The following is a 24,860-nucleotide window of genomic DNA, read 5'->3' on the forward strand; positions in this document are numbered from 1 at the left end:
AACAGCAGGGGCGAAAGCACAGAGGCTTGGGAATACATGCCATATTCAGAAGCAGTGAGGAGTTGCATGTGGCAAGGGAGTATGATGTCGGATGGCTGAGGCCACCAAGGTAGACGTGGGGGACAGTGGCCAGAGGGAGAACCAGAGAGATAGATTAGAGCCTTAAAAGCTAACACCTTTAATCTATGGTTAATGAGATGCCATAAAAGACTTCCAAACGTCAGATCCAGTGGCTAGAAAATGTCCTTCTCCCCAGGGTCTGATACTAATAGTGGAACTACACACATAGTGACAGATGGACACGAGCAAGGGAAGGAGCTGGGGAAATTTCTCAGCAGTGTGCTTTAAATCACCCAGCCACCTCTCTAGGTAGGAGATTTCAAACCAAGAAATGGCCTTTAAACAACTCTGTCTCTCTGTCTCTCTCTGTCTCTGTCTCTCTGTCTCTCTCTATACATATACATATACATATACATATACATATACATATACATATATGCATACACACACACACACACACACACACACACACACATATGTTGTGAGAAACTTCCTTTTAAAGGTGTTGAGCTGGAGCTTTGATTCTGGGCAAGGGCATTATCCAGGGAGGCCGGCCCACAGCATTCAGGCACTCTGCTAATGATTTTCTTTTCCAGACCCCCTATTTGAAATGGAATATAATGAGAGTGATGATTCTGCCCCATGCAGGGCGGTCTTGGAAAATAATGCCTCATCATCATCTAATTAACATTAAACATTTAAATACTTCAGTGGGAATATGTAACAGCACCCCAATAGGAAAAGTGCAAGAGGGTTTGAGCCTTTAGGAGAAAATCGTTTCATTTTGCCAGGAGATTTTAGCACTTTTAAAGGAGATTGATTGTATTTAAAATATGAAGTTTTACACAGTGTTTCAAATCAAGAGAAATAAAAATATCAAGACTACCATTGGATCTTGTGTTTACACAGAGGGCAGTAGCTTCGTGGTATTTGCCTTATTTTTTTGAGAAGGAACCTCTAACTCAGAGATTCTAGAAGAGATCACACAAGGGAGCTGGATATAAAGCCCATTCCTCCATCTTTCTTTTCTGTATTGGAGCGTGCTGCTCCTGAATAAGAGGCAATTCTGTAGGCTAACATCCTCTATAAAAAAAGCTTCTTTTTTTTCCTCCTGATCAAATACCATTCTTTTATTTCGCTGGCCCTCGTTAAATGCCTAATATAAAATCCCAAGTGTATTCGACCCATCTGCTTTCAAAGGCAATCTCAGTCCTGTAACAAAATGCACCTATGCTGTTAACCCCACTGGTGTGATGCTGGCCTTTATATGTACGTGATTTTTCAAACATGTTTTCCCCAGCATAATCACTATCATTTATTCAACATTGCCAGTGGTAATCCCATGTCTATGCAACTTAAATATAGGTATTTATTTATTCTCTCTCTCTCTCTGACACAAGTATTTATTTCTCCATTTTATAGAGAAAATAACTGAGGCTCAGAGAGGCTGATTAGTCTTGTCCAGGGACCTGATGGCTCTTTAGTAACTGGTGAGCCTCGGGCTTGAACCCAAGTCTCTGATGAAGCGTAGGCTTTCCCACTGTAACATACTACCCACAGGTGCTCAGATGGGGTGTGGTTCCAGTTCTCAGTTTGTTTAAAGATTAGAGTTACATAGCTCTTGTTGTAGCTGGATGTGCAACGTTTCTTTATACCTGGACATGTTTCATCAGTGATTCACCTTTTCAAACAGGATTGTTTATGAACAACCCCAGGGTGATCGCCTTCCCTTCTTGTTGCAAAAAGGAAGACAGAGCCACAGAAAGGAGACAAAGTCAGAGAAAGTCAAAGGAAGTCAGCCCTAAACTTCTCCACCCTGATTATAAAGCAGAGACACTAACAAGGACAGCAATGACACTAGCTAACCTTCACCACAACATATACTGAAGTTTGTCTTGTGCCAGGAGCATCTCCTATAATCTTTTCAACAATCCTATGAGGTACAAACAGTTATTCCCATTTTATGGATGGGGACATCGAGGCTGAAAAACTCAACACTTTTTTAAAAAAAAAAAGCTATTTAAAGGCTTTAAATATGTAGTTTTTAAACTGGTGATTTGGAGGCCCTGCCTGTGGCCCCTGGATATCTCTGACCTCATTTTCTTCCCTGCTTCTCTTCGTCTGGCCAAAGCAAACTGTTTGCTGTTCCAGCAACACAGAGAGCAGGTAGCCTTCTCTAGGGCCTGCATTTACTCTTCTCCCTCCCTGGAATGTTCTGCATGAACATACGTTCACTTACTCCCTCACCCCATGCTGGTCTCCCCTCAAAGGTCTCCTCCTCAGGAGACCTTCCCTGAACCACTCCTGGTTACTCCCTATTCCTTTCATATTGTTTAATTTTTTTTCTTCAGAGAAATTATCCCCATCTGTGATTGGATTCTCTCTTTGTCTATTTGTTCGTTGCTTGGCTCACTGTCTAGAGCATAAACACCATAAGCGAGGATTTTGCCTATTTTATTTACTGATGCACCCCCAAAAGCCTAGAACAGTGCCTGGCATATAAAGGAGCATTCACATATTTTTTGAATGAATGGTTTTTTAAGTGCACAACTAAATGTTATCATAGGTTGATTCCATTGTAAGAACTTTCACATAACTAAATTCACAAAATACAGACTCAAGTTTGCAACATGGATTCATCTATCCTTTCCATTGGTCAGCACTTAATGAGTCTCCCCCTCACCCCACCACCATCCCGAGCTTCGTTAGGCATTGGCCATGAGAGGCAGCTCCTGGCCTTTCTTGTGCCAGGGCGCCATGGAGGAGAGGTGCCAGTACAAAGTGCTGGGGCCTGGAGGAGCACAGGGTGTCTGGGTGCCCCTGAGGAGGAAAAGCTACCCTACACCTCCAAGGCCTCCTGTTGAATCAGTGACATCTATCGTGTGTCCTTTAGGGTGAGCTTGCTTATTCCATGATTAGCAAAAAGAAAAAGAAAGAAAGAAATGATCAGCTGATGTGGCTTGTTTTTCACCAGAAATTTCCCACACGCAGGGGCAGGTAGGGAAAGACCTGTGAGGAAATGAGTGTACCTCCACTCTGAGAGCCCAGGAGAAGGAAGCAGGGTCTTGAGCTGTTTTATTGACACCCAAGAACACCACTTATCAGAAATCACAACTTAGAGCTTTCTTGAAGTGGGTTCATTTTCTCCTCTAAACCACTTGACTGGTTTTTGCCGGAGAAGAGCAAATTTCCAACCCCTTCAAAGCCAGTCTTCCCAGTGTGTAGACTAGCCAGAGCAGTAACAGTGATCGCCACTCCTTGGAGCTTTCAGATGATGGATGTCCAGACGCTTCTGCTTTAGTTCATAAGGCCTGGAGATTTGGCCCCTGCTCAGCTCACCATTATGTCCTGCCTGTTCTATACAGATGCCTGGGCCCAGCAGTGCCCTCACTGAGCTGTGCTGTTTTCCCTCGCCACTTATCGGCCTGGGCCCCTGCCTCTGCCTGGAATGCCCTTCCTCTCTTCTTCCTTTGACTGTCTCCCCAACTCCATCCTCATCATCCTTGAAGGGTTCAGCTCAGGTGAAACCTCCTCTGGTAAGCTTTCCCTGACTGTTCCCCTCACCCCCCTTTTCCCACCCCCATCCCCACTCTGGGTTCCCACAACACCCTCAGAATACCGTTGACTTAGCCATGTTGATGCTATAATTTGTCTCTGTACTCACGTCTCCTCCCTCACTAGACAGGAAGCTCTTTGAGGACAGGGATTTTGTTTATTTTTGTCTTTTTTTTTTTTTAAGTAGGCTCCACACACAACATGGAGACCAATGTCGGGCTTGAACTCACGGCCCTGGGATCAAGACCCAGGCTGAGATCAAGAGTTGGACACTCAACCAACTGAGCTACCCGGGCTCCCTGTTTTGTTTTTTTAATTTTTTAATTTTTTTTTGTTGTTGTTCTTTTTAAATCAGTTTTCCTATAATCTTTCCCAAGGACCAGGTATTTAATGCTTATTAAATTAGGCCTTTGCAGACTGGCTAAAATCCTATAGACAGCCCTTTATTTTTTCATACTTATTATTAAGTAATGGTTTGGGGGTATAACTAGATCAATGACTCACAAGGTTTAAAGGAAAACATCCCCCACAAGCCGTCTGGATTTGATATCAACATCCCATATCGGAATGAAAAACCAGGGGAAAGGGACCCATGGCACCATGTGGCCTGGAGAAGGGGAGACCTGGACTTTGGTCTTGGCCCTGCCACTCTATTTCTGTGTGACTGTGGGTAAGTCATGGCCCTTCTCTGGACTTCTCTTTCCTCCTCTGAAAAAATGAGCACATGGACTGAGGATAGCCAGGATCCTTTGCAGATCTAAAATCCTAAAATTCTATGATCCTTATCATGGATTACATACTTTTGCATGGGCTTAAAGTTTGCATTACCATTTCAGTGTCTTGTAGAGAAAGGTACACTCCTTTACTGCATCCCGAACTATTGGGCTAGGACATACAAACCTCTGACCTCAGCAGATAAACTTTGAAGTCCCCACCAGTTATATTTCTCAAAAGATATTGCATTCAAATGGGGGGAGAAAAAAGTGATGGAGAGTTGTTCATTCATTGCTTCTAAGGCTCAAAAACTCAGAATATATTTATTCTTTACTGCATTTGTCTACATATTTTCTCATTTCATCTTATTGGTGCCCCTATGAAGGTATCAGGATGAGTAACTAAGTAGCCGCTGATGCCATTCAGAAAAAGGTTTCTTTCTCTAGTCTTCTCAGAGCATAGCAGGAGCATGATTCCTGGCCTGCACTGGTTGGAAGTACTATACAACCAGTTCTATCTAAGGAATGGTGAGCTTCCAGAAGTCAAGTTTGTTAATTTCCAGCTGAGCATCTAAGTGCAGATAGAAGACTGTCTTGGGTTTTTTCTGCCCTCTGCCAGGGTTGCCAGGAGTGTTCCAATCAGTAGATATTTCATTAGCCTAGATCCTGGGGTGAGGCAGATGTAGAGAATAGACCCCAAATGAATGGAAAGAGAAGTATAGCATGAGCAAAAAAATCTCCAGTGGTTTCAGCCATTTACATTTTGGTGCTATTTGTTACTGCAGCACAACTTAGTGTATCTTGACTGACACAGGCATTTGCCCATTTTTTTCCATAAAGAAACTGAAACTCAGTCAGGTAGAAAAAATAGACCTTCTCAGGGTCATAAGAACATCATACATGCTCAAGCCTGGGATTTAAACTTGCGTCTTCATACTCCACAGTAGTGCTTTTTCCCTTGTACCGTTCTGCCGTGTGAGTTAGTGTTAGGTATTAAGCTTGATTTCATTTGAACCAACTCTGTGGGTCCCAATTTTCATGATTCAACTTTGGAAGGTTAAGAGGGACAGTGACAAGACCACAGGCTTTGGAGGTAAGTAGATACGAACTTGAATCCTAGCTCTAGGACTTCAGCTTCGTGTTCTTGGCTCATTGCTAGAATGTGGTCTCCTATGTCTACTGACTCAACCAGGATTGCAAGGAGGAGGAATTCTTCATAGTAGGGAATACTTACTGCTAATAGTATATTATCAAGCATCACTGACAATGTAGGTAGATGTTTTAGGGTGGGGTCTGCCTTCCCAGTATCCTCAAATCAGAGAGGCTCAGTAACTTGCCTGAGGTCATACAGGAAGCAGAAGAGTCTCAGTCCCAACGCAGACCACTCTGATCCCTCCCAGGATGTCTCCCTGCCTCCAAGATGAAACTGGCTCTGCTAAAACCCTGCATCAGTAAGGAAGGAGAGGCACAGCCCGATTTTCATGATTGACTTAAACCTGGAAGGCCCTCCCATTTCTGTTCTTGTTTGCCTTGGAGCTTCAAGTTGATTTACTCTTTGAATATTCTTCTTCTTTCTGTTACTCTGGCATTAACATTGAGAACAGCAGGAATTGCCTTGGCAAGGTTACAGGATAAACTTGCTGCTTTTGGGACATCTGCATCCAGCAAGCCTTTATTTTCTCTCCCTTGGGCATAATCTTGGAAAAACACATCTGTTATTCCGGGTGCTTACCTTGCTGGGCTTGTTTTTCCTCCCTTGGATGGAGAAATATTCTGTCAAGATATGACGAAGAGTTTTCACACCCTCTGAAGCCACAGACCCTTTGTGTATTTAAAAGAAATAATAACTCAGAATCTTGATTGAGTCGTAAAGTTTTATTAAAAAGACGAGAGCACCACCTGTGTCCTAGAGTCCTTCAGTTCCAGGATGTCAAAGTCACTGGAGATGCTTTCGGGGTCTTTTCTAAGTCATGGAAGTGTGGGCAGTGGTTGGGGTTTAGGTGCACCGTAACAGGCTATATTTCTCAGATGCCTGCCCGTGGACACATCTCCCTCCCCTTTCCATTGGCTAAGCCACATTTATACATGGCTGCCTCCAACTTTATCCTCTCCAGTTAACTTCCCAGTACCCAGGGAGGAGAAACAAAGACTAGGGTAAGAGCTAACGATTCAGTTCTGCCCCATCGATTTATTCATTCATTCATTTTAGAACAATTATTGAGCACCTACTATATATCAGGCATAGTACTAAACACTGAGGAAACACTAGTAATCCAATCCCTTATCTCACTGAGATTATAAATAGTGGAGATTTGAAGAGTGCCAAGACAATTATAACATGGCGTGATTAATTAATTAATAATTAGCTCATCATTCATCCAACAATATTGAGTGCTGATCACAAGCCAAGCACTGCTTTAATTTCCTGTGAATATAGCAGCGAGCAAAAGAGACAAACATCCCTGGCCTCATGAAGTTTACCTTTACATGATGTAGGCAGGGCAGATAATACAATAGGTAAGGATGTGATGTAGCATTAAGTGGTAACGATGAACATCATGAAGAAAAATATGGTGCAGTAGGTGGGGAGAGTGTGATGGAGAGTGTGTTTCAGCTCGGGCAGGCTGCCTCGGGCTCTATGAGGAGGTGATGTTAAGGGGAAGCCTGCACTGATAGTAGGGCCATGAGACCAGAAGTGCAGTGTCCTATCAGGGCATCTCAGAGGGCGTCCTTCCCATGTCGGCTTGTGACTTTGGTCAAGCCATTGACTTCTCTGAATTTTGTCTCTTTCTGGAGACCTTGATGAGATTTAATACCCTGCCTGGTCACCTCTTCTGATGGTGGAAATGAAAGGAGCGTCTGTTCCTGAACAAGCTATCTTGTTCTCCCTCCTGGGACCTGGGACTTATTCTCATCAGCCTCTTCCCCAGAAGGCCTAGACTCCTAACTCCCTCACAGCTTCAGTGGTGCATAGATGAGGTCACAGCATTGGCTTTGAATTCCACTTCCAAAAAGCAGGTCTCCTCACTTCCCTGAACCTGATTCCCTCATCTGTACAATGGGGATAATGAATAGAAACCTGTGTTTTCTTATTATTGTCAGGACTAAGTGAGCTTGTGCATTTCATACCAACAGGATTTGCCCTGCACAAAGCATGCCAGCACTGTGTTCACTACAACAATGTTACCATCATTATATTTATTAATATTAAAAATAACAGCAGCACATGTGGAAGCCTCAAGCATATGTCTGGCTTGTCGTTGATACTGACGGGTATTGTTCCTTCCTTTCTTTTCTTCTTTCCTATTCTTTTTCTGGTGATGCTTCCCCCTTCCCCTCTGTTCTGTTTCATCCAGAGCCACTGTTGCAGAGAGCTGGCATCTTAGGTTAGGCTCAAGGGAAAGAACAAGGTAAGAGAACCCTTTAACCTCTTCTTGGGAATTTGCACTGCATATCTACAGATTGCCAGGCTCTGCTCTAATCACTTTACGTGTATATTAACCTATTTGATCCTCCCATGGACACTATAAGGTATATATGTTGATTATCTTCACTTTTATAGTTAATGAAAACTGAGGTATAGTGATGCTAAGTAACTTCTCCTAGGTCAGTGAGCTAATTAGTCAAGGAGCTCTTCAACCCCAGACCCCAGAACAGAGAAAGATTTAAACACTCAGGCCAGTAGTTTTCTAAGGCACTTAAGATAGAAAAGCAGTAGAAGCCTTCTGCGTGTTGTGTCTCTCCAAAGCCTGAATGTGGCAGATGAGGTGTGGTGGGAGCCTGAACCCTGATATGAGGAGCACCCCATGCTGGAAGGCATGTGGCAGAAGGGGTATCCCTGTCACTTGGGCTCTGCTTACCTTTCCTGGCCCTCCTCTCCCCTTCCCTGAGGATGGCACGTATGTCACAGATAGTTGTAAATTGCTGATCTCCAAGAAAGGTGCCACAGAAAGACAAAGTGAATCAAAGAGAAAAAAACGGAGTCTTCTGTGTTTGAACTCTCAGACCCTGGAGCATAGCGGTGCTTGGAGCCCAGTGCTGCTTGCTTCTGAACTCCAGGAACAATAAAATTGCCAACTCCCTACACCTGGCCCTCTGAGAACGGAGGCACTCCCTCAACACCAAGAGGCAGAATGTGGATTCCCAGGCTCAGAAGCAGCAGGAGGGGGATTTGGTCCCCAGCCTTTGGAATCTGCTGATCTTTCCTTCCCCTTTTTCTTCTGGAAAAGAATCTGGCTTTGAGGAATAGCAGAAGTACTTAGTCATTTAGATTGCTGGCACTCCCATTGATCTTTGGGGAGCTAAGGTCAGAAGAACAATTACCCAGACTATAATCCTTCTGCACCTTTCTCTCCTCTAGAATTACATAAGATTGTCAATGCAGCTGTGTTCTCTTGGCCTTCCTCCCCCTTCTGCTATTTCTCTCCTCCTATCCATTGCTGTCTATAGCTTCTTCATTCTCGTTATTTTCCCGACTTCCCCTTTTCCTTCTTTTTCCTCCTCATCTAGGGAGTAATGAGCCCATTTGGTCAATTTCAGGGCCATTCCCTGGGTTGCTGAGGATCACCTGTCCACCAGGATGACGACACTGTGCAGAGAAAATCTTGGGGGAATCAGACAAATGTGAATTCAAATCCTGGTTTTTGGCTTACTTGCTGTGTGATCTCGGACAAATCATTCAGCCTTAGTCTTCTCTCTAAATATGTTTTGGATCGACAGATGAGTGTGCTCCTGATTAACCCATGGTAAGTGATTCACAGATGGTAATAATCATCATTGTTGCTATTGTTATCAGTACTATTATTTCCTGTAGAGAAAGGGTGTGTGTAAGGTGTGTAAGGTTGGTCCCCAGCCCTACCAGATTTCAGCAACAATCATTGCTCCTCGAGACTCTGTCTTCTCAGAACCTGAGCCAATAACAGCAGAGTCTGATGGAATATTAAGAGCTCTGTCCTCAGAAAAAGGGTCTGGAAAAGTCAGATATGCAGTCACCCAGAGAAAAGGTAGCCCAGGAAGAAATCTCATGGCTCACCCGACCACGAACAGCCTCGGGTTGCATCTTCCCCATCTGACTTCTCCATATGTGTTCATTCTGACCACCTGAACTGCTGCCAAGTTCCTGGTTCCAGTTCCAGTTTCCTGCTGGGATGGGAGCCTAGCCTGGAACCCCTAGCGTGGTGAGATCTCAGGTCCCTGCCAGCTCTGAATTCCAGGGCTCAGGGATTCTTCTTCTTTGGCATGGAATACAGATGGTTCTACAAAAGCCTGGTGCTAAGATAGTGTAGCTAGGAAAGGTCTGGAGTTTGGCCTCAGAGCTTCCCTAGTGCCACTGTGAGAAAAGGACTTCTGTCACCGCCTTCAGAGCCAGCAGCAATGCTGTCATTTGAAGGCACTGAGTAGGAGGGGAATAGGATTTATTCATGATTCTTGACACTGGGAGAAATACCCTGGTATTTCCGAAAGAGTACTAGATTTGGAATCAGAAGACTTGGGTCTGAGTCATGGCTGTCATTTACTAATTATAAAATCTTGGGCAAGTAATTTAACTTCTCGAGGGACATCCCCTACCATTCAATGACAGTAGTCCTTTAATGTGGATGCATCTACCACAGTACTTAATACTGCTGGTCCCTTCCTTTATTAAAGCACTTTTATAGGTGTGGAGAATTTTTATCATGGATTTCTGCTCTGCTTGGAGAGACAAAGTGTTTACAGCAGATGCGAATTACATTATAAAAGGCAACATGGCTTTGAGGTCAAGTGCAAGGATTCCTATGTGAGACTGCCTAGGCTCACATATCCAATCTGCTTATCAGCTGTGACCTTGAGCACATTACCCTACCTCTGTGTGTCTATTTTCCTTTTTTTTTTTTTTTTTTTTGGTCTATAAAATAGGGCTTGTCATACTAGTACCTAACTCATAGAGTTGTTCTAAGGCTTCTGAGTGTTAATTGACATGAAGCTCTTCGAAGCATCACCCCCACAAAGAAGTCTTTGTCTCAGTATTAGCTACTATTATTATATACCAAACTCATACTAAGCCACCTTAAATGCCTACCCCATGGATAGCTCTTTTTTTTTCTTTCTGTCAGCACTGACCATGTTTGACTGGACTAGGGGTGGGCCCCTGATCTTAAGTGAAGCTGATCAGAGTCCCTTCCCTGTTAATTTGGAAATACAACCAAGTAATGATGAATGCGTGTGTGTGTGTGTGTGTGTGTGTGTGTGAGAGAGAGAGAGAGAGAGAGAGAGAGAGAGAGAATGAGAGAGAGAATGAGAGAAAGGGAGAGACAGGAGAAACAGGAAATTGTAACAAATATGCTCAAAAGGTTTAGGACAAACATCTTCCCCTTCTTCCCACCCAGGAACTAGGGAAACAGGAAGAGAAACACAAAGAGACAGAGAGAGGCAGTCAGAGATGGAGGGAGGAAGAGAAAGCACACACAGAATGAGACACAGCTGGGAAGCTTTATAGGCCCCAGTTCTAGTGTCTTTTTGAATCCCAGCTGCATTTCTAACCTTGGAATCCAGAGGACACTTCTGTGTCTTTGTAACCAACCCATCTGAAACAGTCAGGATAAGGTGATTTATGCTGCAGTAACAAACATCCCCAAGTTTCACTGTTTTAATACTACAAGGGTTTTGCTTATTCTGTATGCTAACCCACATGTTCATTGGGGAACTCTTTCTTACCATCAATCACAGATACAGTCTGTGTATCAATCACAGATACAGTCTTTATCTTGACATGTTTCCATGTAAATGTACATGTTTCCACGTAGGGAAGTAAATGTGGCCAATGTGCACTGGCTCTAAAACTTCTTGCAAGTAATACAGATTTCTTCCGCTCACAATTTCATTGGCCAAACAAGTCACATGACCCCACTCACCTTTAAAGGAGTGGAGAAATACAACTTTACCATGTGGTAATAAGGGCTACCCAGACTATTTCTGAAGATAGTCTGATAACTACCACACCCTGTATTCTTCTCAATCTACCTTTTTCTTAAAAAAGCAAATGAGCAAACTGTCTTAAGTAATAGAAATGATAGGAAAAGAAATCCTCAGGTCCCTAGGTGGCTGGATGTTAAATTGTCTAGGATAAGCTGTCAGTGCTTTCAGACGCCAGAGAAGAAGCAAACCAAAGTAGGGGTAGAGTTATGGAAACTGGATGAAAGATGTGGTATTTGAGCTGGGTGGTGGAGAGTGGGAGTATTTACCTCGCACTTTCATGATTTCGTTTTTGAAACTTTAAAATCACACATGATGTAGTGGACTCTCAGGTCATGCAAGCTGGAGCCTGCATCCCTGATCTTTAGGGACAGAGTAAGCTGATGAATGACAGGCACCTAGAATATTATGTGGCCCTGACTAGCTGTTGAGAAGATGTTATTTGTCTTCTCTTATCTCCTTACCCTATAATCTTCTCTTGTTAGTGGTGCTGTAGTTTTCTTCTTATTTTCCTCTAGGGAATCTAAACACTTTATACTGGCAGTATCATCAGGAGCCATGTGATTGAGGGGTTTGCCATTTTACTGGGAAGACTAGTTTAATTGTTGGCATAAAGTTCGTTGCCTTGGTGTTATAAGCCAACAGACTTGAGGCTCTGAGATACCATCTGTTTCTCAGAAACATTATTTTCCCTAGAATCTTCCCTGAGAATATCATTTCCACTTAACTTCAGAGATGCATTTTTTTATGTATTAGTGGAAATCTTGGTATATTATTATTTTTCCTTATTAATAATAAGCTATAAAACTAAACACAAAGAGATGTAGGTATAGAATAGTAGTGGAAACCTAGTGAGATAGAGTTATATTTCTAAGACATAGGTCTGAAAGTAGTTCTTTCCAAAGAGTGCCCAGCGACCACCCAGTTAAGTTCAGGTACAATTCAATAGCGTCTCCCATGATGTTTTGTACTTCCTCACCTTTGCTATTGCCCATGTCATTCCTTAATGCTGTACCCTTCCTTCTATTGCCAACAAATGAAACCAGGTGGACAGAAAAATATTTAAAATGCATTTGTTTAATAAATTAAATAAAATTGGGATTTATGCATTTGAGAAGTCCACAGTTATGGGAGAACTCAAAATTGGTTTGAACCTGTGACTGATTAATATCATGAAGACATCATCCCTCTGTGTCTTTGATCTATCTTTGATGGAGCCACTTTCATCACTTTGAGGTCTCCAATAGCTGACAATGTCAGCATGGGCTACATGCCTCCGGCCTCCCTTGGAGAGCAGAGTAACATTTCAATTCATTCAACTTCTGAACTAACTTCCAAGCGTCCTCTGATTGTACCTTTGTAAGTCAGTTACCCACTCTGGATTATTCTGGCTAGTGTAGTGGGTTGCACTAAATGCCTTAAGCCTGGATTATGTGTACCCTCCTGAACAAGTCACAGAGAGAAGTTGCCTTAGGCTGGTCAGGTCCCTATCTCCATCCCAAACCATACCTGAACTTCCTTGGTTGAAATTCCCTGGTTGGAACTTTCAAGTATGTGAGAAAAAGCACAGGAAAGTATGTGCTGGGACTGTAACCACCAATATAGCTATCACAGTCGACACTTAACCCATATACTGAACAAATATTTATGGAGGATCTACTGTTCTCCATGTATTCTACCAGATAACAGTCTTAGGTTTAAAGAAAGTCACATCTAGTAGGTGGGAAGGACAAATACAGGACACTGTGAGCATCTCTTGAAGTGTTATGATAGAGATAAGCACAAGGTACATGAGCCCAGAGAGGAGGAAAGGATACCCATTGAGATTGGAGGTGGGTGGGGTTAGTTAGGGCTTTTCAGCAGAGATGTTGCTGAGCTGAGTCTTGAGGGGAAAGTTAGATCTAATCAGGTGAGAATGTAGAAAGGTGAGAGAGGAAAGAGACATTCCAGACAGAAAGCATCACACTTGTGAAGACAGACCAGTGGTGATTTGAGTAATGCAAATGATGGAGCATAGCATAAGGTCAAGAGTATAGACTCTGACATTGAAATGCCTGGAATCACATGGCATTCTACCACTCTGTGACCATGTGATGGGTAACCTACTTGATCTCTCTGGACTTGAGTTTCTGTATAATGATAATAGTGACTACCTCATTAAGACTGTTGGGGAAGATTAAGTTAATTATTATGTATAAAGGACTTGGGTTACGCTCCACCATCAGGCATTGTAAGAGAGTTGATGATTGTTATCCTGTCCAGGGCTGCATGCATGTATTGGCATCCATACGTATCTGTTTGGGAGAAACCAAATCTGGGAAGTGAATGGCAAACCTGGGGAAATTTGATGTTACATAGAATACAGTCTCGCTTTCCTTTTGGTTTTAACACTGGCAGAAATTCAAGGTTTAAGTACTATGAAGAATGTAATTGTTCTTTTCTAAATTGGCAGTCTGGACTGCTGAGTCATGGTTATTTTACATGATCATATCAGTGTTGTAATTTTACCATTACTATAATCACCACTGCTTAGCAATTTCCTCAGCTCAAAAAGTGAGTCAGGATAATGTGTGCTTAAATTTTTGTGCTTGGGAATCAGATGTATCTGATTTGACTCCTACCTTGTCATGTGCGAATGTCTTTTAATTCTTATACCAACTCTGTGAGCTGGATCTTGTCACTCCCATTTCACACATAAGGCAACTGAGTTTTGGGGAAGTTAAGCAACTAGCCTACCATTATATAGACGGCAGCGTTGCACTTCAAGCTCAGGACTGTGGGAAGAAGGTTTGTTTGTTTGGTTTTTTTTTGTTTGTCTCTTCTTTTTACTTCTGTGGGTTTTTTCCTTTAATCTTTAAAATAGGATACTAATAGTAACTATATTCATATTAGTGTGACAATAAAATGAGACAGTGTTTGTGAACCAATCAGTATCATGGCTGCCCAGAAACAAATCTTTGATAAATTAGTTCTGACAATGATGGTGACATTTGCCCTTCTCACCTTTTTATAAGGCCCAAATTAACTCATAGGTGTGAAAACAAATGTAGTGAGGGAAGGCCATTCCCTTGAGACAACCATAAAAATAATTTGTGATGATTAATCTAGTTAAAATTGCAACCCTCCAGCACTCACTATGCTCATCCTGCCTTATTTTCCTCTAGTGAGCTCTTTATCATCTGATAGACTATATTTTATTTACTTGCCTTTTTAGTGTTACATGTTTCCCTCTAGAATATCAGCTTCATGAGGGCAGGAGTCATAGTCTGTTTTGTTCTTTGTTGTGTCCCCCATCTCTGGAACAGTGCTTACAAATAAAAAGTGCTCAATAGATATTTGTGGAGTGAATGAATTGACTAGCAACTTAATTCATCAAGTAACAATTAGGAAAAAAAAACATATCAGGTCCCTTCCCATTCTGAGATCCTACAGTTCTGTGAGTTTCCACAAATTTCTCAATCATTTCTACTTTTGAAAGATAGGGCAGTGAGAAGGAATCTATCTCAGTTACTTTGCTGGAAAGGTCATAGGAGCATTGTGAATCTCAAGCCTTGTAGAACTGTGAGCATTATTCTCCATGGATTCCTTCTTTAGGCTCAGATATGACTACTTCCATGTTTGGTTGGCATCACCACCTGTGTGTCAGGCATCAACGCCATGTCAAAGAGCAGTAGCACTGTGTTTTTCTCAGCACACACTCATGGGGGGAGGTCTCAGCCACCACTCTTGCTCACTCTTCTATTACCTGGTCAGCTGCTGGGACTCTGCAATCTTCCTGCTTTCTCCTTTGATCTAGACAGAGTTCTGAGTCATTTCTTACATGGACTCCATTGTACTGTGTGTTTTCCCAGGATAACACAGGTCACATCAGAGATAACGCTTTCTTAATATGGATAAATAGCCACCCTTGTTAAAAAAATGTTCTTTAAACATTTATTTATTTTTTGAGAGAGAGAAAGAGAAGGAGAGAGAGAGAGAGAATGAGAATGAGAATGAGAATAAGAATGAGAATGAGAATGAGAATGAGAATGAGAAGGAGAAGGAGAAGGAGAAGGAGAAGGAGAATGAGCTGGGGAAGGACAGAGAGAGAGGGAGACACAGAATCTGAAGCAGGCTCCAGGTTCTGAGCTGTCAGCACAGAGCCTGACATGGGGCTTGAACCCGCAAGCCATGAGATCATGACCTGAGCCAAAGTTGGATACTTAACCGATTGAGCCACCTAGGCACCCCAAGCAGCCACACTCATTTCTTAATGAATACCTTACACAAGAAGACTAAGTCTTTTATAAGCAAATGCAGTTTCTCTTCATTACTTCCTGTCCTACTGGACACTCCTCACTAAGCCTTTTGGGGGAGCTCTTGTTCTTGGTGTCCTTGGTGTTCTGTTCTACTCCCCCTTCACACATCTCATTGTACCCCTCATATGGCAATTGTTTCCATGCCCTTGACTGCAAATATCAACTTTATGCTGGTGAATTTTCCACTGTCCAGTCTCTTTCTGGACCTCCAGGCCCTGATTTCCATTGCAAGCTAGATATTTCCACTTGGCCATCTCACAGTCTCAACAAGTGTTGAGTGTTCAGGCCTGTGCCTGAAGCCTGCATTCTTATGTCCTTGAGGGGCAACACCATTCTTTTGGTTGCACAGGCCTGGGTGCCATTCGTGAGCTTTCTTTCCTTCCCACCTCTTCCCTACACCCTGGCCTCCAGTTTTTCTTCTAGAGATGTGGATTCAGCATCCTGATGATGCATAAATCCAGCCACTCCTCATTTGTGTATCCTAGTAACAGGCCCTTGTCATTTTTTTTTAAGTTTCTTTATTTTGAGAGAAAGAGAACGTGTGTGTCTGTGCATGGGCTGAGTAAGTGGGAGAGGGCCAGAGAGAGAGGGAGAGAGAGAACCTCAAGCAAGGTTTGAGCTGTCAGCGCAGAGCCCGACTTGGGGCTTGCTCTCATGAACCATGAGATCATGACCTGAGCTAAAATCAACAGTAGGACGCTTACCTGACTGAGCCCCCCAGGCACACCCAGCCCTCATGCTATCTTGAATACTTGCTTTTAAAACTCCATTGCTTCTAGTCTTTGCTTTCTCAAATACGTTCAGTTCACAGCAAGAGAGAGTGATTTTTCTAGAATACAGTTCCGACCATATCACTCTCCTGGATAAAACTATGGTGATTTCTGCAAGAGTGAGTCTAAGCTTCTTGACTTGGCCTTGACCTCACTCTCTGGCTGTTCCCCGCCACGATCCTTAGTTCTCTCAACTACAAATTGCATAATCCCTCTCTCACAGAGTCATAGTGAGAATCAAACGAGTTAGTCCATGTAATACGTGTCGTATTTTCAGCAATGTCTGACACATAGTAGGTGCTCAATGAATGCCATTTCCTTCCTGCCTTTTTTGAGAACCAACATTTGGAATTGATCATAAACTTCAGTGGAGATTTCTCCCCTGTAAACTGAGCCTGAAGCATTTCTACCTGCCTTTCCTCTCCGGGGACCCAAGCTGAACACTGCCCCCCCGCCCCTGCATTCCATTTCTGTGATGACAGATCATCAAATAATTAGGGCAGCGAGCACTTGAAATTGTGTCAGCTCCCTGATGATTCAGTTCCTAAGCGCCTGGCCTAGTACTGAGCAAACCATGTGCTTCTTCCGTGCCACTTCCCCAGGAACCCTGGGCCTCTGCCTGCGATGGCTGGAAGAAGGAAAAGGAAATTCCTGGGGTGTAGACTCTACAGGCAACCCCAGCAGCCTGCCTTGCCTCCACAAGAGGCCTTTTAGGAGGGTATTTGTCAGTGGGGGGTCAAAGAGAAAAGCACCGTGTCAGAATCAAAGATGTGGGTGTCAGTCCTGGCTGCTGTGTATCTAGTATAAGTAACCTCACCTTTCTGAGCCTCAGTGTCCTCAGCTCTGAAATGAGGACGAGGCTCCCTATCTCAGTGTGTTCTTGGAAAGATCCAATTAAATAATGAATGCATTACAGAAGAGATAATTTGAAAATGGAGACACTAAATATTAAGTGTCCTATGCTGAAAGGCATGAAGGGGCACAGAGTGGTATTCTCAGAGCCGACTTGCTTTCCACTTCCTGTCTGGATGAACTAGATGAACTTGTTAATTATACTGCCTGAGTCTTAGTATCTTTATTTGTAAAGCAGGAATAATTACCCTCACACTTCATACGATGGGTTATGTACGTGTTCCCGGTAAATTGTCAAGTACTAACAATCCTTACTATTGTTGTTATTCGTGCTGATAATGATGGATACAATCATTTATCTTTATTAAATCAGGACAGTGAGTCAAAGTGTGCCTAGAGGACAGTGCCCCAGTTGGAGGCTATGGGCAAGTCAATCTCTACATCTGTTTCCTCAAATATGAAGTTAAGAGGGTGAGTTTGATGGGCACTTGGTATAGGACCTGCTGTACCGTAAGAGTGCAATAGATGGAAACAGTAAGCGCTCAATAAATACAGGTCAGATAAGTTAATGAGTGAATGAAAAAGGAAAATTATGGGATTATCTGAGTCTACATGAGATGAGGAAGTGCATTATGTATTGTGCAGTGAGGTGCATGTAAGGGAGTAGATTATATGGCAGGTGGGTCATATAACATGCTCAGCTTTCTCCTGCCATCTCCTGCCAGAATCACCTTCTTCAGCATGTCTGTGTGTGTTCTTCTGATGCCTCAGGGATGGACTGCCCACATCAAGCCCTTCAGGGACAGGGCCAAGGCCAACTGTGAAGCCCAAGGAGACCATTGTCTTACGTGTCAAACTAAGCAGAGGTGACAGTAATAAACATATTGGATGTGCCTTTGTTTTACTTTATTCCCACTCATTCTCACACGATACAGTTTGGAACAACACTGAACCCAAGAGAGTCAGAGATTTATAGGGGTTTAACCTGCAGTGTTCCTTTGAGGTTCTAGAATGTTCAGAAAATCTGTGCAGACATCTTTTGAAGCTTTCCTGTGTTCCAGAAAAATGGTGCATGAATATGTCCCAGTTTTTTTTTTCTTTTCCTTTTTTAAGTTTATTTTTGGGAGAGACAGAAACAGCGTGAGTGGGGGAGGGGCAGAGAGAGGGAGAGAGAGAGAATCCCAAGCAGGATCAGCAACAGAGCCAGACACGGGGTTCCATCTCATGAAACCCTGAGATCATGACCTGAGCTGAAACCAAGAGTCAGACTCTTAACCAACTGAGTCACCCAGGTGCCCCATCCCCTATTTTTCTAAACGTAGCTGAATTAAAGAAAGAAAACACTCCTGCATGGAATTTGAAAGTTTAGAGAATCTTATTATTTCAGAATATTACAGACACAGGATACTCAGATGAGGGCTTGTACCACAACCTCCCACCCAATTTTTTCTACTTCACCTTTGGCAGGTGGCCCTCTAGCCTCTAGGTGCGTGCACACTCCCAGAGATGAGACACTTGCTATTTTCTCCAGCATCTCATCGGTGGGGCCCACACCAGCCTGCCCTGGATTTTAGCTCCTTGATGATAGTTCTGCCCTTTGGTATTCCAGTGGAAACTTTGTTTCTCTTCTAGGTGTTCCTACTTCCAATGTTTGAGAATCGTGGTCTTGACTTACCATTTGTGCATACTAAGCCCATCTTTAAATGCTTTTGCTGTATTATTGTTTGTGATAATAACCCACGCCATTTGTGGAGATAAAGCTTATGATAGGCAAGACTATGCCCTACATGTTTTATTTATTTAGTTTTTAATCCTCACCACAGCCCATAAGCGTAAGTCTCTTCTCACCCTAGTTTTACAGGTGGGATAGTTGAGGTTCAGCCCAACTAGGAAATGGCATGGCCGGAATCTGGTTCTCAAGTGTGGGCTGCAGAGTGTGAACTCCTAATCCCTCTTCCATAACACCCCTCCCCCCTTTTGGTAATGTTACTAATAAAAATATAAATAGTACTATTATAGATACCAATTACTGGTGGGCTGCTAATTGCTGGACTCAGCTAGGGGTTTTATATCCATTAGCTCTTATCCTCACAAGAACTAGGCAAGGAGATCTCATTGTTTACAGGAGAGGAGCCAGAGCTATCAGAAGCCGGTAATTACTTTGACCTCCCTCTATCGCTGTATCGGGGAAGCTCCTTCATTCACGCTTGCATCCCATGTCAGATGAGCCCCTTCGCTCTGGAAGACACTGTGCTAGGCACTGGGAGGTACAGTAACAGACAAGACCGAGTTCCTCTCCCGATAGCATTACATTGCCATGGGAAAAAAAGGCATTAAACAACTAATTACACAATTGGTTATTTAGTTTACACTGTGATGTTAATCACTCAAATGAAGGATTAAAATTATATGCAGTGCTCTGGAGGAAAAGCAAAATGTGTAATGAGAGAGAAAGTAACAAGGAGATCCAAGATTGTGCGATGAGAAGGAATTAACTAGTCCGAGGGGGAACAGAGAAGAGGAAGAACTCTCCAGGCTGTGGGAACAGCATGGGCAAAGGCGATGAGAAGGAATTAACTAGTCCAAGGGGGAACAGAGAAGAGGAAGAACTCTCCAGGCCGTGGGAACAGCATGGGCAAAGGCCCTGAGGTGGTGTTGGGATACACAGAACCTGTACGGTGGGGCAAGGCGGGAGAGACAGGCCCAGGCCCTACAGAACATGAGCACCCAATGGGAAGTTTGGCCTTTGAAATGGGGAATATTTAATTTGGTTTTGAAAAGATCACTCTGGTTTCAGGGGTGAAATGGATAGGTGAGAAATCTGTGATTACAATGCCTACTGGCATCTGATGAGCAGGACTCTCACCATGTGAAAAGATCACTCTGATTTCAGGGGTGAAATGGATAGGTGAGAAATCTGTGATTATAATCCCTACTGGCATCTGATGAGCAGGACCCTCACCATGAGCTGGATTCTGTGCATCAGTTAATAAAGCCAGTGATCCCTCCCAGAGCAGTAGAATAGTCTAATGGTCACGAGTACCACCCAGAAGCCCAGATGCCTGAGTTTGAAGTCTGGCTGTACCTCTTATTAGTTATGCAACCTTGGTCAAGTTACTCAATCTCCCTATGCCTTAGTTTCCTTATTTGTAAAATAATATCTACTTAACATAGTTATTGTGAGATTATGTGAACGAGTATATACAAAGCACATAGAACAGGGCCTGGCACATACCAAATGCTCTTTTGTAAATATTACTATTTTTTAATGGCCTCACACACTGTTGATTGAAAGCAGTCGTGATTAATTAAATTCATAAGATGGTTATAACACAACCCAACAAAAGCTCATGAGAGTTTTAAGTCTAACAAGTTAATCTATCTTCCCAACCCAAACTGGAGTTGTATGTGCTTCCTTTTCCTTCCCACAGCGTCTCCCTGTTATCTATTTATGGTTTGGGGGAACGGCCTTTTCTCCCCTACAAGAAGAGCACTCCTTTTGCTTGGGTTGATTTGGCCTCCTTCATCCTTTTCTCTATTCCATTGTATTTATGATTTAGCCTCAGAAAGGTCCCTCTTTTACCCCTTGAGGGGGACCCTGTGAAGTCCCACCCAGGTCCCCTTGCAGGGAGGGGTCTTTTGGGCCGGCTGCTAGGACTACAGTGGGCAGACAGCTCCTGCGTGTTGGGCCTTCTGGGATTGACTCAGCTTCAGAGAGCAGCCTTGTCCAAGGTCCGCCCCTCCCCAGGCAGCACCCACCCAGAGTCCCACATGGACAGCTCCGCATGGCCGCTCCAGCTCTGGGAGTCCCCTCGGGATTGGCCAGCACCTTCCTTAGGGTTGGACTGCAGCTTGGCGTCTCCCTCTGCCGACCCCTACTTCCTGTCCCTCCTCTATGGGTGTGGACCCCAAGAGCACCACCTGTCTGTCAGACATCCTGCACAGTATTGTGTCCCAGAGCTGGCCTCAGGGAGAGTCCACTAACTTGTGACTCAGCCCATCGTTTCTCAGAGCTGGAAGAAGACCACGTTGCCCCCTACCCCCGTCTCCTTTTGTACCAACGCACCCTCTACAGTTTCCTGATAGCATGAATCAGAGTCTCTCATGAACTGGAGGTGTTTATTGCTTGTTTCCCCTTATCCCGGCTCCCTTTACTAAAATAGAAGCTTCTTGTCTGCCTTGAAGACACTCAAAAAATATCCGGTGAATGAATATCTTATAATGTAATGGTTATGTTCACTCAGCCTCTGAGGCTCAACTGCCTGGATTCAAGTCCTGGCTTTGACACTCATCAGCCAGGGATCCTGCCTAAGTTTTTAAATGCTGGCATCTACCAGTGCTGGGCCTACAGCATGCAGAGCACAGTGTAAGTGCTCAACAAACCCTAGCAATCAAGAGTCAGTTCATTCAGGAGGCCTCAGTGAGGATTCAGTGAGATAATATATGCACATTGCTTAGGTAGCACAGTGCCCAGCTCGGAGCATGCACTCAATACATTTATCTGTTGGCATCAGTCACTGTCTTCGCTAAGTGACCAGAGAGCAAGAGTGTGGCCTCAGCCTCAGCCTCAGAGTCACCCGCAGTGCCAGGCACTGTGCTGAGCACACTGGAGGCACAAAATAAAGGCAGGGAAGTGGACGAACAATCCTTTCTGCCCTGACCTGTAGGGCGGACGGTGGTCTGCCTTTACTCTGAGAGCTCCACACTGCCTAGGCCAGTGCCAGCCACGCAGCAAACACTTCACACATGCATTTCATAGAGGTGGTTTGAACAAGCTTTCTGTCCAGCCCAGTTGCTCAAATGCGGTCTCCATGGCGACTCTCAGTCCAGCAGTTTGAGGAAGGTGCTTCCAGATCTGGGGGCTGGCACACCGCAACCTCTAAGCACGTGCCATATTTCCTCTCATTTCTCAGACAGATTGTGGGTTGTGTGTTCATTAATTAAGATGAGAGTAATTGGTCCCAGAAAATAGTCTGCATATCAGCTTGCAAACTGTGTGCACAATGAGGCCCCGTGGTTCTTTCTCTCCCATCTCATATCTCTATAGCTGGTTCCTTGGCTCCTGACTATTTCCCCAAATCCCCAGACCCTCATTTTACTGCAACAGTTGAAGAATAAAGGGAGGGTAGGATTTGAAACAGAATTTCCTTGGCTTATTGGAAGTCTATTCATGCCCAAAGAGGGGAGAAATAACAACCCCCCTCATATATATGTAATACTTTATGATTTTTTAAAAAAATGCTTTCATATATGCAATTTCATTTATTCCTCACTGCATCACTGGGAAGAAGGTTTTATTAAAGATGTTAAGAGCTCAGGCTACAGAGCTCAAATCTGTGTCTTCCTCTCAGTAGCTATGGAAATAAATGGCAACTTTCTTGGGCTTTTCATGGGTCACTTTCCCAATGTGAAATATAATAGCTTAGGACCTACTTTACAGGATTAAATTGTGGACTAAATGAGATAATGCAGTGAAAGCATAGCAGCCACGTAGCGAGCTCTTACGGTTTTTGTTATGAATATAGAACATACCCATTTTACAGATGGGAACTAGGGGCTCTGAGATGCCCAGTTACTTGGCTGAGATCTCTAGCTTGTAATAGCCTTGACAAAAGTCTAGACTTCACATTCTCTAGTTCCTATATGGACACTTAATAAAAGATACCATGGGCCAGGGGTGTGCTTTACATTGGACTTTATATTATGGTTCTTCTGGTCTATAGAGTGCCCTCAGAGTGGGGATCGTGTTATCTTTCTAACTTCCAGACAGTGTTGAGCACAAACCTATCATAGGATAGTCCCTCACTTGGGACTTACTGCATGAATGAATGAACCAATCTGTTGGTCAGTAAATCAGGATTATTAGCTCATAGGCTAAGAGCTTGGATTCTGGCCTTCTCTTGACTTCTTAGGTCCATGCCTCATCAATCCCCACATGCACTTAGTTATTTCCTTTAGTGTACTTTCTTGAAATTTCTTGCAAATGGCTTACTCAAATTCTCATGTAGGTTCTTTGGGTCTGGCCATGGGAGAGTGAATATAAGATGATTTCTACCATCTTGGGGTTATAAGGGCTGGGAGACTTTCTCAAAGCAGAAAGCCACCTGGGTGCCCAGGCAGGCCCTCTGTCATATTTCCCACTTGGCCCAGCTTCAGGATTGGGATTCTCAGTGCCAAAGTGAGTATTTCCACCCTGCCTAAGGAGCAGAATCTGGGGACCTTGGTATATTTTTCCCACGTGTTAGCTTTGTGTCTTTGGATGTGGTTGAGTGGCAGAATAACATGACGAAAGATGGGTGTTTCAAGGGGGATCTGGAATAGCTGTGTGGAACATCTTTGAGACTGGGAGACCAACCAAAGGCTGCCGGAATGCTGGAGGCAGAAGCCCTCGCTGAACCTTGTGTAGGAGCCTCCCATCTGAAAGTGATGGGGAGCCCAAGAAAAACCATGCAGTAGAGGAGAAAGCCCTGGAAAAGCATGAGTAAGACTTGAGTTCTGATCCTTATGTTATCATTGAGTAGGCCTGTGACCTTGGACAAGCACTGCAGCCATCTCAGATTCCTTTTCTTTTCTACGGGAGCAAGTTCTTCTTCCCTGGTTTATTTTGTTGTGTTGTAGCAAAGCTCAAGCAAGATGATGGCTGTGAGGGAGGTTTGAGAAAGACAACTTACACTACACGAGATGCACTTTTCGTGTTATTGTAGGGAAGTGAGGACCTATATATAGGGTATTTTAATATAGTGAGTTTTTCTCTGGATGAGACAGCTTCTTATTCTAACGAGAAAAATTGGTTCGAGCCCAAGGCTACTCATTAAATCAGCAAAAACGATTTTACTTTTGTTGGCCTCAGTTTCCTTACTGTTTGAAATGGAAGTTAGATTAAATGGTCTTTAAATTCCTACGAGGGGCATGCTAGGATACTAAGTCTGGTTAATTTATGGGTAGCAGATTAGGTACATGGAAGAGATTTCTCTCCCCATTTTGGGGAAAGGAAATCACATTTACCGATTACTGACTGCTTTTTGTCAGGTACGTACATTCCCTAGCTCATTTAACTGTCACCCAGCCCTATGCGGCAGACTTTATTATCCTCATTGCAGTAAGAAGAAACAGCTGCAGAGAAAAGTTATGGGCACGATTGTCCCCTGCCCCTTCGAGTTCATGTATTGAAGTTCTAACCTCGAGTGTACCTCAGGATGTGACCTTATTTGGGAACGGGTCATTGCAGATGTAGTTCGTTAAGATGAGGTTATTAGGCTGGGCCCTATTCCACTATGACTGGTAACCTTATAAAAGGGGAAAGTTGGAGACATGCACACAGAGACTGCCGTAGGAAGATGAAGGCAGAGGTGAGGGCAGTGCTTCCACCTGCCAAGGAGCGCAGAAGATTGCCTGCAAACCACCAGAAGCAAGGCGACAAACCCAGAACAGATACACCTTCATAGCCCGCCAGAGGAACCAGCCTTCCAACACCTTGACTGGGGACTCGGAGCCTCTAAAACTGGTGAGATGATAAATGATGTGTTTAAGCCGCCTAGTTTTGTCACGCACCCCTAGGACACTAACACAGAGAGGCTAAGCAGCTTGCATAAAGTTGCAAAGCTAGTGCTCAAATTCAGGTCTGCTGCATTCCAAAACCCGCAGACTTGTCACCGCACACA

General features: G+C 43.7%; 1 protein-coding gene across 18 annotated transcripts in view; it reads left to right on the plus strand.

The window, feature by feature from the left end:
- The window catches only part of DAB1 (DAB adaptor protein 1), a 1,127,727-nt gene that overhangs the window by 132,018 nt on the left and 970,849 nt on the right, over positions 1-24,860 (plus strand). The window contains exon 1 of one of the 18 annotated variants that reach the window (XM_053894774.1): positions 9,059-9,073. The exons of the other annotated variants lie outside the window; for them this stretch is intronic. The gene's annotated coding sequence lies outside the window, so the exon portion shown is untranslated. Of the gene's footprint in view, positions 1-9,058; positions 9,074-24,860 lie in introns of those variants that run through there. 18 annotated transcript variants of the gene reach the window in all.

The sequence above is a fragment of the Panthera pardus genome, unplaced genomic scaffold, assembly GCF_024362965.1.
Source record: "Panthera pardus isolate Hobbes unplaced genomic scaffold, ASM2436296v1 HiC_scaffold_11, whole genome shotgun sequence".
NCBI classification, from domain to species: Eukaryota; Metazoa; Chordata; class Mammalia; order Carnivora; family Felidae; genus Panthera; species Panthera pardus.